This window comes from Mytilus californianus, unplaced genomic scaffold (assembly GCF_021869535.1).
Source record: "Mytilus californianus isolate M0D057914Y unplaced genomic scaffold, xbMytCali1.0.p SCAF_9, whole genome shotgun sequence".
Classification (NCBI taxonomy): domain Eukaryota; kingdom Metazoa; phylum Mollusca; class Bivalvia; order Mytilida; family Mytilidae; genus Mytilus; species Mytilus californianus.
Genome location: NW_026262745.1, coordinates 91,019,682 through 91,031,909, shown reverse-complemented (window position 1 = coordinate 91,031,909; position 12,228 = coordinate 91,019,682). Strand labels below are relative to the sequence as shown.

At 33.9% G+C, this 12,228-nt stretch overlaps 1 long non-coding RNA gene across 6 annotated transcripts in view; it reads left to right on the top strand.

Annotated features, from left to right (window-relative positions):
• The window catches only part of LOC127716598 (uncharacterized), a 33,876-nt gene extending 23,809 nt beyond the window's left edge, over positions 1–10,067 (top strand). For all 6 annotated transcript variants that reach the window (XR_007989038.1, XR_007989035.1, XR_007989039.1 and 3 more), the window contains one exon: positions 10,016–10,067. This is a non-coding gene — a long non-coding RNA (uncharacterized LOC127716598). The remainder of the gene's footprint in view (positions 1–10,015) is intronic.
• The last annotated feature ends 2,161 nt before the right edge of the window (positions 10,068–12,228 follow it).

Sequence of the window (12,228 nt, the reverse complement as noted above, 5' to 3'; positions counted from 1 at the left end):
CTACCCGTGTCGGTGGTTGACGAGATCCTTGCGGATGAGGGCTGTAGCCAGACTCCTTACGGTCAGAAAATACCCGGACGGACAAGACTATAGTTCAATAAGCTGCTTTGGCTCCAATATCATCTAAACGGGAGGTCGGATGGACCCGGTTCGATCAATCGGCTGGTCATGTCGAGCCCTTCAGTTAATCCTCAACAATAAGCTTTCTTGTAACAATTTTCATGATATACACATGTGTTTTAAATAAAGCTATTTATATTTCGGATAACTGAAGAAGGCGATGGCTCATGGGTCAATCAAGTGGTACGCTTTCTATTTCGCTTGATGGATACGCTCTGCTTGAGTATACCATTCTTGGAACATCTGGTGCTTTCCGCAGTGGATCTTGGGTGCTAATTTTGGGGACCAGCTACGATATACATGTTATACTTGGAGCTCGTTTTCAGCATTAGCACTTGACCCCGGCTCGCCACGGAAACACAGCATCGCCCTTGTAGGCACTCCGAGGTGGGTGGATGACAAGAATGGTGAATCTTTCTCATTTCCTATGGCACAACAAAACCAACCCTCTAAATCAGCTTTAATACATAAAAAAAGAAAATGTGATGATTCAGTGCCCTGTCAGGAAGATGACAGTTGGCCCAGATTTATTGTAATAAAAGGAACAGATGAAAAACCAATTTCCAAAATATCTCCCTTTGTGATTCACAAACAAATTCAAAGCGTTGCTGGTACTGTAAAAAAAGTTTCAAAAATGAGATCAGGCAATTTGTTGGTTGAATGTTCCAACAAAAGTCAATCAACAAATTTGCTTACACTGACAACAATTACAAACTTTCCTGTTTCTGCCTCTCCTCACAACAGTTTGAACAGCTGTAAGGGGATCATTCGAGACAGAAGTCAATACCTTGGTGACCTTACCGTGGAAGAAATCTGTGAGGAACTTTTAAGCCAAGGTGTAACTGATGTTGTTAGATTTCAAATAAAAAAGAATGGAAATATAATCAAATTAAATACATATCTTTTGACATTTAGAACTCCAACTCCTCCTCCATCTATTACTTTAGGTTGCTTCGGAATCAGAGTTGACAGGTTTATCCCTAACCCAATTCGATGCTTCACTTGTCAAAAGTTTGGTCATGGAAGCAAACAATGTCGTGGTACGCAGAGATGCTTCAAGTGTTCTGACGAAGGACACGAGGGAACAACCTGTAGCTCTGAATCTTCTAAATGCGTAAACTGTGGTGAATCCCATTTTTCATCATCTAGGGACTGCCCTGTTTACCTTAAAGAAAAAAATATTATCAAAATTAAAACAGAAAGAAACATCAGTTACCCAGAAGCTAAACAGATAGCTTCTGTTTCGAATGATCTCCTTGTTTCGAACAGACCATCGTACGCCAGCAAAGTTGTCCGCTCATTCAGTCACGAGCATTCACAAACTCGCATGACCTGGCCAATTGATGCTGAGACATTTACAATGCTGCCTGTTGAAACAGAACCTAACGATAAAATATTAATTCCAAGAAAACCAACACCTTCTAAAACCAGTACTCAGTCAACTCAATCTTCCTTACAGAGCTCAATGTCATCATCTAAAAAAAATGAAAAAAAGAAATCAAATAAAAAAGATACAGTTAAATCAGACAGTTGGGGCGGTGAATCTGTCTGGGATCTTCCCAGTGACATTGATGATTCTTCCATCTCCAATAGTCCTCCTTCATCTGCATCTAATAAAACTAGTTTATCTTCTGCATCTAGTACAAAGTCTTCTAAAGCCCCGTCTCCTCTTCGTTCTCCAGAACAGAAGGATGTCCCAAAGAAGCCAGCAAATACATCCTCTCAGAAGTCTTCTGATTCGAGGTCGCGGGGTAGGGGTCGAGGCGGAGTAAAACCAGCTGCGCATGGTCCTGGAGATCGACGACTCTCCTCACACAACAGATTTTCAACACTTAACGACGAATCAGAAATGGAAATCGAACGTGTTCCGCCACCAGAAAGATTACAATCTCAGGGTGAGCGAAATAAGAATGCTGGCAAACTCGATAGCATTCGCCCGTCTATTAACAAAACATGACTAATATCATCCAATGGAATTGCCGAGGTCTTAAAATAAATCTTCTCGAGTTAACGCTTCTAGTTCAGTCTTTTTTACCTACTGCATTTTGTCTTCAAGAAACTCATTTAAAAGAAAGTGACAATGTATCTTTAAAAGGATACAACATGTATAGCACATTTTCTAAGGTAGATGAACGTGCTGCAGGCGGATCATCCATTTTTGTGAAGGACAACGTCATTCATAGCACAGTCCAACTCACCACGGATCTGCAGGCAGTTGCAATTCGTTTATCATTAGATAAAACAATTACATTATGTTCTATATATATTCCACCCAATTCAATTATCGATAAAGATAAACTCAAAAACCTCACTGATCAATTACCCTCACCATTTATACTTATGGGCGACTTCAATGCACACAACCCCTTGTGGGGAAGCAAGTCTCATAATATTAAAGGTAAGATCATTGAGGACTTTGTCTCTCAAGAAGGATTATGCATTTTTAATGATGGATCTAATACTTATCTTCATCCTGGAAACGGGTCTTATTCTGCTATTGATATCACTATTTGCGATCCCTCTCTTCTTCTGGATTATTCATGGCGTGTTCATGATGATCTATGTGGAAGTGATCACTTTCCAATAGTACTTGAACATCTTTTTACTTCTGCCCAACAGAGAGTACCACGTTGGAAACTTGACAAGGCGGACTGGTCCTTGTTTGAGAATCTCTGTCAAGCGGAACTTCAGTCAAAGATGTTTGAGACTGTACAAGATCCAATTTTAACTTTTAATACAGTTTTAACGTCAATTGCTGACAGAACTATTCCTAAGACCTCGGCAAATCCGAAACATCCCAGCAAACCATGGTTTGATGATGCTTGTGATCAAGCAATAGGTGATCGTAAAAAATCTGAAAGACGGTTCAATCAACAACCAACGACGGAAAACTTGAGTAATTTCCGTGTTTTTCGCGCTAAGGCACGGCGGACTTGCAGGCAAGCACGACGAACGTCTTGGAAGAAATTTGTCTCGGAGATAACATCTCGCACTCCGATGACAAAAGTATGGAACATGATACAAAAGATAAAAGGTAAAAATTCTAAAGCCACAGTTAAACATTTAAAAAATGGCAATGATTTATTAACATCTGAAAAGGATATTGCCAACAAGCTTGGTGAAACTTTTGCGAAATCTTCTTCTTCTAACAACTACAGGGAAGATTTTAAAAAAGTTAAAAAACAAAAAGAAAAAATTAAATTAAACTTTAAATCAAAAAATGGTGAAAATTATAATAAACTCTTTTCTCTTGAAGAACTTAAAACATCTCTGTCAAAAGCCCATGATACAGCTTGTGGGCCTGATAATATTCACTACCAACTGTTAAAACACTTGCCAGATTCCTCGCTGGAAGCTCTTTTGCAGCTTATGAATAACATCTGGGAATCTGGTGATTTACCATCAATCTGGAAGCTTGCAACCGTCGTGCCTATTCCAAAACCAAGTAAAGATCACACGGATCCTATTAATTATCGGCCAATTGCTCTTACCAGTTGTGTCTGTAAAACACTAGAACGGATGGTCAATGATCGCCTTGTTTGGTTCCTGGAATCCAATGGGCTTTTAGCCAATATCCAGTGTGGATTCCGCCAAGGTCGCAGTACTCTTGACCATCTTGTTCGATTCGAATCATTTGTCCGTAATGGTTTTGCGAAAAATGAACATGTAGTGTCGGGCTTTTTCGATCTAGAAAAAGCCTATGATACTGCATGGAAGTATGGTATTTTAAAAGATCTCTTTGATATGGGGTTGAAAGGCAATATGCCAAATTTTATTTCGAATTTTCTATCTAACAGACAATTTAATGTTAGAGTAAATTCAACCATGTCTGATCTGTATGATCAAGAGATGGGTGTCCCTCAGGGCAGTATTTTATCTGTTACATTATTTAGTCTTAAAATCAACAGCCTTGTTGAAGTTTTAAAAAGTAATATTGAAGGTTCATTGTATGTTGATGACTTTTTAATATGTTATAGAGGCAAAAATATGAATAACATAGAAAGACAATTACAGTTATGTCTTGGAAGAATTGAAAAATGGGCCTCGGAAAATGGGTTTAAATTTTCCACTTCAAAAACGGTCGGGATGCATTTTTGTAACAAAAGGCAATTGCATCTTGATCCAGAACTCACTTTGTACGGCAACCCAATTAAAATGGTTGATGAAACCAAATTTCTTGGGTTAATTTTCGATAAAAAGTTAACCTTTCTACCCCATATCAAAATGTTAAAATCGAAATGTTTAAAAGCATTAGATATTTTAAAAGTTGTCGGCAGCACCGACTGGGGTGCTGATCGCAACATTTTACTTAATTTATATAGATCTCTAGTTAGATCTAAACTAGATTATGGCTCTATAGTGTATGGCTCTGCAAGGAAGTCCTACATACAGATTCTCGATGCTGTGCATCATCAGGGTTTGCGTCTCTGTCTTGGCGCATTTAAAACCTCACCAGTTGAGAGTCTGTATGTAGAAGCTGATGAGCACTCACTCTCTAACAGACGTTTGAAGCTTGGACTTCAATATGCTGTCAAACTAAAAGCCTACTCAGATAATCCTGCCTACAGCTGTGTTTTTAATCCAATTTATGAAGATATTTTTGCAAAACATGAAAATAAAATTCCTCCGTTAGGTATACGTTTAAAATCACATTTAGCTTCTTTTGATTTAAAATCTGTTGCTCAAGTTGAAACTTGCAAATGTCCTCCATGGGAACTTCCCAAACCAAAAATGATATTTGATCTCCGTGAACACAATAAAAATAAAACAAATCCTCTTTTAATTCAGCAACACTATGCTGAAATCAAAGCCAATTATTCAGATTTTTCAACTGTCTATACTGATGGATCAAAAGATTGTGACAGAGTTGCATCTGCTGCTGTCTTCAGGGACAGAGCTGCAACTCTCCGTTTGCCATCTGAAGCATCGATCTTTACTGCTGAAGCAGAAGCAATAATTTTGGCTTTGAAATTTATTGCTTCTTCAGATAAATCCAAATTTATTATATGTTCTGATTCACTTTCATGCTTACAAGCTATACAAAATACTAAAATTAAAAACCCAACAATTCTCAAAATTTTATATGTAATGAGGAATTTAAAAATTCTTCTTAAAGAAATATTATTTCTATGGGTGCCGAGTCATGTTGGAATCCTTGGAAACACAGCTGTAGACCTTGAGGCAAAGAATGCCCTGGGTGACCCTTTATCTAACTGTGATATACCATATACCGATTTTAAATCTAATATTAGAGAATATGTTTTTAATATATTGAAAAATGAATGGAGTAAAAAAGATGGTAATAAATTACATGAAATTAAACCTAATTTATGTAAACCTTTCAATAATTTTATGTGCAGAAAAGATCAGTGTGTTATTTCTAGATGTCGTATTGGTCATACTAGAATAACACACGAATATCTTTTAAAAAATGAAGTAGAACCACAATGTATACCTTGTAACTGCAAGTATACTATTAAACATGTTTTAATCAATTGTATTGACTTTGCTGATATTCGGAAGAAGCATTTCAATGTCAATAATATGTATGATTTATTTAATAATATTCCATTTACAAATATTGTTTCATTCTTAAAAGAAATTGGAATATATTATAAAATATAAAAATGTTGTTATATTTAAAACGATTTTAATTTTTATCACGTTATCTTAGTGTTGATTTTTATTTGTAAATAATCAATTTGCTTTAGTCTAGAATTTTAGTTTATTGAAAGACCTTTTGTCTGATTTTAAAAATATACCTTAAATTGTTATAATATTCGAATTAGCTCTCGCCGCGATATAGCCTTTCTGTGCTAATGCGGCGTAAAGCAAACAACAATCAATCAATCAATCAATTATATTAACAACCCTTCATTAATACAGTTCAGCAGGGGCAGTTCTGAAAAAGTATTGAGGGTCATATTGCCCATAATTGAATGTTAATTGAAATATGTGTACATTTTGCAAGGAAGAGCCAGAAACTATAGAACATTTACCTTGGGGTTGTCATATTGTAGCCTACATTTGGAATAATCTAAATTCTTGGATTCATATCGAAAATTCCATCAAATTTGAATACTGTAATTTTTGGCCTCTATGGAAATTATTAATTGAATTTTATCAAAAATAAAGTTATTTTACTGACAAAGTACTTCATTTACAGATCTAAGATGCAAGATATAAAACCTCATATAAAAGGACTTCAAAATCACATAAAAGAAAACTTGATTTTAGAGAAACATATTTCCTCAAAATATTTAAGTGTGGAACTTGTTCTTGAACCCCTGGCTAAAACTTGCTTGATTATTGTGCCACAAGATAAATATATGTTGATACCTGTAAATTCATGAAGAAAACAATTAAAAAAAAAAATTGAAATAATATTTGGATGGCTTTTGCCATCGGGTACTTATAAAGTGAAAAACAGAATCGAAACGAAACAAACAGAATAAAATGAAACGCAACGAAATACAAGGGAACGCAACAAAATACAAGGGAACGCAACAAAATACAACGAAACGCAACGAAATATAACGAAACGAAATGAAAAATAAAGAAACAAAATATAACGTAATGAAATGAAATCAATGAAGTTGTCGGTTGTTGATGTGGTTCTCGTCTCTCGTTTTTAATATAGATTAGACCGTTGGTTTTCCCGTTTGAATGGGTTTATACTAGTGATTGTTGGGGCCATTTATAGCTTGCTGTTCCATGTGAGCCAAGGCTCCGTGTTGAAGACTGTTTTTTGCCCTATAATGGTTTACTTTTATAAATTGTGACTTGCATTGAGAGTTGTCTCATTGACACACATACCACATCTTCTTATATCTATATAATCCCCAAGGGTGACTGGGGAATAGAAATATGGTCACTACAGGTCTTCTTCCGACCGGCAGTAGAACCCTTGCCAAAGTGGGGCGTCCGTTTGGCTGTGCGGGATGTACAAGTACGCAGCCACGTCCGGTCAGAATGGGGACGTTAAATCCGATGCCTCGTGTAGAGAGAGTGCCACGCTCTCTGCACGTTAAGAACCCTTGCAACAACTCTTTGAGGGGTCCGTAGGTGACCTGTTGCAAGGCAAAATTGCTGTCCCTATCCAATTTACCCTCATTTCCCAGTGGCAGTCTAAATTTCCCCGAACTTCTTCCCGATGACCTACATTACAGAACCTACCTATTGTATTTATTGTTAATTTGTTCTCGTCCTGAATATGCATGAAATATTTGCCACTGGACGTTAAACAACCAACAATCAATCAATCAATGAAATCAATACATTTTGCAAGTTATTTAATATAAATTATAAAAAGAAGACACTGATGATATAGCAACAACTAAGAAATTGTCAAGAAATAAATCGAATATCGCTTGTTGAAGTATATTTACCCTCTTACTTCTATATAACGACTTTGTCCATGAAAAATATCTGAATTCATGCATCCGCAATATTGACTGGACTTATTCTCGACATTGACTGTCTATAATAAAGCATCCATAATTTGGCCATTTTTAAAAATAAAACGCAATGCATATCGATTTTTGGGGCTTATTTGACTTTGAAAGTTACAACAGAGGTCGGAAAATTTAAAAACTCGAGGTACTAAATACAGAAGCAGATTTAGGGTTGCCGGGCCTCCCCCTTTTGTTGAAAAAATTTGGTTGATTATAAAGAGAATCACTGAAGCAGACCCCTTTTATGCAGTCAGTGCACCCCCCACCCCTTTATGAAAAAATCTGGATCCACCACTAATACGAAGTGTGGTAGGGTACATTTCGAACAATTTCAAATGTCAAACTTAAGAGATGAACACTGGAATTTACCCCCAAAAAATCGTTACAAAATTTAAGATCAATTATCGCAAAAAAATGCCTTGAATAAAACAAGACTATCATCAATTAAGAGCATTATGTCTTTTCATCTTAAATATTCTATTCGAAGAATGATTATTACCAAATGCTTAACTATTAGTCTAAGCCAAGAGCAAAGCCCAAATTGCCATGTAGACGATTACACAATTATAGTAAATTTCCATCCCTGTATATTGTTTTACATATTTTACAAATGGGTCTGATACTTGCCTGTGTCTTTGAATAGAAAACAAATCCCAAAGTGTTCCCATTGTAAATCGTATGTATTTTTTGTGACCTGGCTTTGAATGTGTTTTTTCTTTAGCAAGGGGGAAAGGTCAAACGGTCCTTGGAACCCTTTTCCTTACACAATCATGTATTATTACGTTTCATTTCGTTATATTTTGTGTCATCATTTTTCGTTTCGTTTCGCTATATTTTGTTTCGTTTCATTGCATTTCGTTGTATTTCGTTGCGTTCTGTAATATTTTGTTTCGTTTCATTTCGATTCGATTCCGTTTCTCACTTTATAAGTACCCTTTGCCGTCACGACTACAGGGGGGATTGGCAGCTGTGAAAGGGTTAAGAACATGTGGTTTGTTTTTTACCTCATAATACCCTCAATGATAAAATATTATGTGAAAACCTAGAAAGAAATTAAGCCTGATGAAAATAACTGATATATACAAATAAAAATGCTACATTGAGTGAACTGTAAGCTTACTACCAGGTATTTTATGATTAAATAAGAATGGAATGGGAATATGTCAACGAGATAACAACCCGACCATAACGTACAAAATGTTCAATTTTTCAAGCAAAACACCAATATGATGTCCAATAATGGCCAACAAATAGTGAAAATGTGTATTGAAAGTGACAAAATCCTAAAATTGTAAACGATGTACTGTGTATTCATTTATTTTCATTTGTACCAATTTTCATGGATACTTATTTTCCATGTTTTGCAAAAGTTTCAATATAAGACTTGAAAATTCATACTCCTTTGGACATTTGAAAGTCATATGAAACGAGTTGTTGAAAAAAAAAGTTGAACGTGTTTTTTAAACTTAATAGTTAGTTTATAGTATAAAACTTGTATCCATATACTTGTTTTAGTGAAAACTGTTATGTTTTATAGTAAAACTTCATGAAATGTACGGCTTCTGAATTATTTACTTCCAGCGAGTAATTAATCTGATATTTACCGAATGCTTTTCCTTATGCATGATATTCCTCGTAAACAATATGGAAGCCGTTTCTGCGCAAGTACAATATTGAATTTAAATAAAAAATAAACAAACAATAACTCATTGGAAAGAAATATGTTTTGATCGATGATGAAAGAAATCTATTTATACATAGATTTGTTTTAAAACTGTTTTATAAGGTTTATTATCAAACAAAAATGCACAGAAAATATTTAAAAATGGATTAATCAACACAACTCAATTGTCACACTTATATACCACATGCTTTCAGTGCACGCTTTTGACGATTGTTTATCAATATAAACGTGTCAGAATACATCGCAAGTTCGTCACGGAGATTAATTAGGAAAGATGGTTTCCATATTAAATCAACAAACGCAATATTTTATTTGTAAATTACACATTACAGACTCATATAAAAAGTGAAAATATATTACAAGGGTCTTAGTTTAGTATGTGTGCATGTATTGGATGAATAATTTAGGGAACATAATTTTTTCCATCAACTCGTTTCATATGACTTTGAATTTGGGGATTGCCATTACCCAAGAAATCAACGAAAATTAGTATCAAACTAATTATAATGAATCCACAGTAAATATACCAGAATATATTGATTTGTTTTATTAAATATTAAATCAACTTGTATATGTTATGGAAGTCAAACTTAAAATACATTACAGTTATTTCCTAAATCTCTGTTGTCAAGTCATAGTCAACTGTAGAATTGTTTTTGCCATTTTGGATTCAATAATGAAATTGAAAATGTGAACAGATCACCTTGGACATCATCCTTCTACCACTTAAAACTTAAAAGTCATATTTATTTTGTAGACAAAATGAAAAGAAACAAGAACCCTGTTTGTGAATTTAAGGAAAAGAATTGGTGAGTTTTTTAATAGTTAAGAAATGATTCAAAGAGGGGTCAATATATACCTGGAAAAAGTATTGTAACATTAATATTTAAAACAAGGCAAATGGATATAATTATTAGTGGCAATTGTGAAATTGTTTGATGTGTCATTGCATATAAATTATATCATGTTAATATCATAAAGTATCAAGAATAATCTGACCTTCAAGACCAAAACTAGTGTTTGCAAGCCTCCCAAGTTTATTGTGGAACAATAGTTGATCATCCCTGTATTTTCACAAAATAGTACTATTTAAGCAATAATTCATGGAATGCTCAGGATAAAATTTGAATATCATGGCCCTGGTTATGTGTAAATCTCCAGCAAAACTTATGGCTTTCATGAATTATTTTGATTTTTATAGGACAAATATCATAATTTTAAAAACTGAAGCTACGAAAAAGTTAGATTTAAAAGTGGCTATTAAATGTCACTACCATAGAATAAAAGAATTATCCTTGCGTTTACAGTAGCAAACTCAGAGACACATTTTAGCAGACTAAGAAATGTCTGGTATTTAAAAGAAACGGCAAGTCTACAAACTATTTGTATCATTATTTGAAGTTTAAATACAATATTCTTATAAAATTACTGATATATAGCTACTACTAATAATAATAATATTTTTTTTATATAAAGGGGGTTACACAGTTAGCTATAACACTTATCGTCCCTGAGGCCTTCATGAAATGCAATGAAATATAACAAACAAACAAATTACAAAATAATCAAACAAACACACACATACATACAAGAAAAACAAATGAGAAATTGCTGTGAAAAATACAATTTTCAAAACAGGTAAAATTATGAATTCATATATTATTGGCATCATTCAAATCATCTCAGCAATATTTTAAAATAAGTTAGTGTGTCATATAAAATTACACAGCTTCTTAATGTTTCAACAAGTATTTTTTTTAAATCTTTTCTGAATGAGCTTGTACTTGAGGTTGATTTTTTTATTAGGAATAGTTAGAAGTTATTAAATAAAATAGATCCTGAATATATAAAAGATTTTTTATACAGCTCTGTTATGGCTTTTGGAACTTGTAAACTCAATTTGCGACATTCAATCCCCCAAAGGATGCAGTTGGAGTTTAAAATACAATACAGTTATCACCTAAATAATCTATCAGTGGGAGAATAAAACCATTATAGAATAATTTTCTTGAATCAATACTCATGCATGGCAAGTGATTCTGCATTGGTCCTTTTTTGTCGAGCTTTCAACTTTTGTCGAAAAAACAAGTCGTAGCGATCCTACATTCCGTCGGCGGGGGCAGGGTCCACAAATATTCACTCTGTGGTTAAAATTTTTGAAATTTTAATAACTTTCTTAAAGTATCCTGGATTTCTACCAAACTTGGACAGATTATTAGATAGTATTCCATTTTTTCCATATTTTACTTATAAATGAACTTAGTTTTTCTGCCAGGAAACATTACATTCACTCTGTTAAAGTTTTTTCAAATGTTAATAGCTTTCTTTAACTATCTTGGTATGTGTACCAGACTTGGACCGAAGCTTGTTTATGATTATAAGATAGTATCCAGAAGTAAACTTAGTAAAAAAAAAGGTTTTTTTCCCGTATTTTACTTATAAATGGACTTAGTTTTTCTGCAAGGAAACATTACATTTACTCTGTGGTTAAAGTTTTTAAAATTTTAATAACTTTCTTAAACTATATTTTTTTTTACCAAATTTGGACAGAAGCTTGTTTATGATAGTATTCAAGTCTGAAAAAGACAGATTGTAAATATTTCTAAACACAAGCTTATTTTGAAAAATAATTATATTGAGGCTTCAAATAACTATAAATTAATAAGTAAGGATACAACTGAGCCTTCCATTGGTGTAAGCAATGAATATGTAGTTAAGATATTGGATGAATCTCAATATAAATCATTTGTATATTTTTGTCGAGCCTGCAACTTTTGTTACAAAAGCTGGAGATAGTGATCCTCCATTCTGTTGGCATCGTTTTCAATTACATTCACTCTAGATCTGTGGTTCAAAGTTTTTGAAATTTTAATAACTTCTTAAACCATCCTGTATTTTTACAGAATTTGGAAAGAAGCTTGTTTATGATCATAAGATAGTATCCAGAAGTAGAATTTGTAAAAACAAATA